Here is a 4,557-nt window from a genome sequence, read left to right as displayed (position 1 = left end):
GACGTGGCAGGCCCTGCCTGCAGACAGGAGAGAGAGCAGTCAGTGCCTGGGCGGCGGAGCCAGGGGGCCTGGGTCTGGACTCAGAGGTCAGGTGGACTCAGACAGCTCCATCCCCTCCCCACATCTCCAGGTCCCCAATATCCAAGGGGACATGTTGACAATGCCTGTCTGCTGGTTCCTTCCAATGCTGAGCTTGTGATCTGGGGTGAGCGATTGTCATGGTGCCTGGCAAGGACAAGGGCAGGGCTCATGGTACCTGGGGTTTACCCCCCTCTAAAACTAGAAAACCTGTGACACCGAGTGCTGGGACTGGGAAGCTGCAGCTCGGCTAACTGGGTATCAAAAGGACCTCAGGAGTCTGGCATACAGTAGGCACACAGTAAGTGCACCCAAGGAGCATTCCCAGGGCTGTCTTTCAGCTCCATCAAAGGGCTACCAGGCAGCCTGACCAAGGGTTTCAGAAAGGCCTGTCCCTCCCTGTCCTCGGGGCCGTCCAGGTACAGGGGGCATCTGTCCTGCCCTCAGGACTGCGGTGAAGGGGAAAGACCAGGTCCCAGACCCCCCAGTACAGCCCTGGGGAGGGGCCAGCATGCAGGGAGGGTGCTCGGCACAGGCGCAGTGTGGGGTCCTCACCTCTGCCCCAGCATGAACTTGGGCAGGACGTGTGCCAGCCTGTCTGAGGGTGAGTACTGCGGGGGATTCCAGCCTGCCAGTCACTAGCTGAGAGAGCTCAAAATTTAACAGGAACAAGAAAGACACAGCACACTGAGATTTCAGTTTCAGACACACAGATCTTTTTTTTTTTTTTTTTTTTTTTAGTACACGTCATATTCAAACACTACATGGGTCGTGTCTACTCAAAACTAATATTTTAAAATTTATTTGGCTGGATGATGTCTAAGTATATATGCAGGTCCCACGATATAGTTGGAGCAGTGGCAAGAATGTACAGAAGGACTGCATAAAAAAGATCTTCACGGCCCAGATAATCACCATGGTGTGATCACTCACCTAGAGCCAGACATCCTGGAATGTGGAGTCAAGTGGGCCTTGGAAAGCATCACCACGAACAAAGCTAGTGGAGATGATGAGATGATGGAATTCCAGTTGAGCTATTTCAAATCCTGAAAGATGATGTGAAAGTGCTACACTCAATATGCCAGCAAATCTGGAAAACTCAGCAGTGGCCACAGGACTGGAAAAGGGCACTTTTCATTCCATTCCCAAAGAAAGGCAATGCCAAAGAATGCTCAAACTATCACACAAATGCACTCATCTCACAGATTAGTAAAATAATGCTCAAAATTCTCCAAGCCAGGCTTCAGCAATACATGAACTGTGAACTTCCAGATGTTCAAGCTGGTTTTAGAAAAGGCAGAGGAACCAGAGATCAAATTGCCAATATCCGCTGGATCACTGAACAAGCAAGAGAGTTCCAAAAAACCTTCTACCTCTGCCTTATTGACTATGCCAAAGCCTTTGACTGTGTGGATCATAATAAACTGGGAAATTCTTAAAGAGATGGAAATACCAGACCATCTGACCTGTCTCTTGAGAAATCTGTATGCAGGTCAGGAAGCCACAGCTAGAATTGGACACGGAACAACAGACTGGTTCCATATAGGCAAAGGAGTACGTCAAGGCTGTTTATTGTCACCCTGCTTATTTAACTTATATGCAGAGTCTATCATGAGAAATGCTGGGCTAGAAGAAACACAAGCTGGAATCAAGATTGCCGGGAGAAATATCAATAAGCTCAGATATGCAGATGACACCACCCTTATGGCAGAAAGCGAAGAAGAACAAAAGAGCCTCTTGATGAAAGTGAAAGAGGAGAGTGAAAATGCTGGCCTAAAACTTAACATTCCAAAAACTAAGATCATGGCATCTGGTCCCATCACTTCATGGGAAATAGATGGGGAAACGGTATAAACAGTGCCAAGACTTTATTTTTCTGGGTTCCAAAATCACTGCAGATGGTGCCTGCAGCCATGAAAGTAAAAGACGCTTACTCCTTGGAAGGAAAGTTATGACCAACCGAGATAGCCTATTTAAAAGCAGAGACATTACTTTGCCAATAAAGGTCCATCTAGTCAAGGCTATGGTTTTCCCAGAAGTCATGTATGGATATGAGAGTTGGATGGGGAAGAAACCTGAGTGTCGAAGAATTGATGCTTCTGAACTGTGGTGTTGGAGAAGACTCTTGAGAGTCCCTTGGCCTGCAAGATCAAACCAGTCCATCCTAAAGGAGATCAGTCCTGGGTGTTCATTGCAAGGACTGGTGTTGAAGCTGAAATGCCAATATTTGGCCACCTCATGTGAAGATTTGACTCACTGGAAAAGACCCTGATGCTGGGAAGGACTGGGGGCAGGAGGAGAAAGGGATGACGGAGGATGAGATGGCTGGATGGCATCACTGACTTGATGGACATGGGTTTGGGTAGACTCTTGGAGTTGGTGATGGACAGGGAGGCCTGGCGTGCTGCGATTCATGGGGTCGCAAAGATCGGACACGACTGAGCAACTGAACTGAACTCTACCAGAAGATAATTCATTATTTATATGACATTCATATTTAAACAGGTGCCCTGTATTCTACCTGCAGCTCCTGATTCAGGGGTTATTTAACCTCCAGTGTTGTCAGCTTTCCCCTCATGAAAACGAGGACTCTAAATGATTAAACATGAAAATTAAGTATAATTACATACACACACAAACTCAGAACACTCTGGTAATGTAGAGTCAAACCTCTTCCTTTAAGGCTTTTAAAGAATCCTTTGACCCACCGCAGACTCTCACACATTAAGTGTGCAAAAGCCAGGTGCAGAAGTGGGAACAGTCGACTAGTTACACACACCGAAAATTGTTAGTGATACACATTTTCACATGCAGACTGTGGAAACCAGGGCTTCATGACACAAACACACCTGCAGACAAGTCCAGGGAAATTCAGAAACCCCTACCACTCAGGTGGGCAGGCCTGCTTCTCAGAACTGAGCACACTCCTCACAGGCAGTCCTAAACACACACACACACACACACACACACACACACACACACACACACACACACTCCAGACAGGCACACACACACACACACACACACACACACACACACACACACTCCAGACAGGCACACACACACACACACACACACACACCCTCCAGACAGGCACAAAGGCAGACCCACAGACTGAAGGGACCCCTCACCCTCCCCAACACAACTTCCCTCTGGCGGACACCCAGGCCCACCCTCAGCCTCGCTCCGGCACCTCCCCCAGGGGCTGCCCCTCAAAATCGGGCGCTCCCAGCCCCCATCTGCAGTCATGCAGGTGCACAGAACCACCGGAGGCGCAAAGGCTGTTTCCCATGTGCCCTTCTCATCTGCAAGCCTCTGATGCATCTCAGCGCACCTGCAAACACGTCCAGAGGGCCTGCCTTGCTCCCTACCCCTCAAAGTGCCCCCCAGACTCCCCACAACACCCCCACGGCATCACTTCCCGAGGTCTACTTGGCTCATTTGCTCCCTCACCCCTGACACCCAGCTGGTTTCCCAGGTTGAGAGCAGCCCCGGTACCTCCTCCTCCTCCATCAAATTGCAAAGTCCCCGGGTCTGCCCCTCCCGCCCCCAAAACCTCAGGACCAGAAAGCAAAGTCTGTCACTGTTTCCCCATCTATTTCCCATGAAGTGATGGGACCGGATACCATGATCTTTGTTTTTGGAATGTTGAATTTGAAGCCAACGTTGTCCCTCTCCTCTTCCACTTTCATCAAGAGGCTCTGTAGTTCCTCTTTGCTTTCTGCCATAAGGGTGTTGTTATCCGCTTATCTGAGGTTACTGATATCTCTCCCGGCAATCTTGATTTCAGCTTGTGCTTCATCCAGCCCGGTATTTCGCATGATGTACTCTCCATATAAGTTAATGAAGCAGTGTGGCTATATACATCCTTGACGTATTGCTTTCCCAGTTTTGAACCAGTTCCTTTTCCCATGTCTGGCTCTAACTACTGCTTCTTGACCTGTATACAGATTTCTCAGGAGGCAGGTCAGATAGTCTGGTATTCCCATCTCCTGAAGACTTTTCCACAGTTTGTTGTGATCCCCACAGTCAAAGGCTTTAGCATAGTCAATGAAGCAGAAGTACATATTTTCTGGAGTTCTCTTGCTTTTTCTATGATCCAACAGATGTCAGCAATTTGATCTCTGCTTCCTCTGCCTTTTCGGAATCCAGCTTGAACATGCGGAAGTTCTCAGTTCATGTAGTGCTGAAGCCTAGCTTGGAGAATTTTGAGCATTACTTTGCTAGTGTGAGTTGAGTGCGATTGTGTGGTAGTTTGAACACTCTTTGACTTTGCCTTTCTTTGGAATTGGAATGGAAACTGACCTTTTCCAGTCCTGAGGCCACTGCTGAGCTTCCCAAATTTGCTGGCATATTGAGTGCAGCACTATCAGAGCATCATCCTTTAGGATTTGTAATAACTCAGTAAGAGGGAGTAGTAGTCCTAAACTTGTGCTTAGAGTGTGAAGAAATTCCACACAGGTAGAAACACACGTATGT

Source organism: Giraffa tippelskirchi, chromosome Y (assembly GCF_054371585.1).
Source record: "Giraffa tippelskirchi isolate mGirTip1 chromosome Y, T2T-mGirTip1v1.2.pri, whole genome shotgun sequence".
Classification (NCBI taxonomy): Eukaryota; Metazoa; Chordata; class Mammalia; order Artiodactyla; family Giraffidae; genus Giraffa; species Giraffa tippelskirchi.
This window is presented reverse-complemented; position numbering follows the sequence as displayed.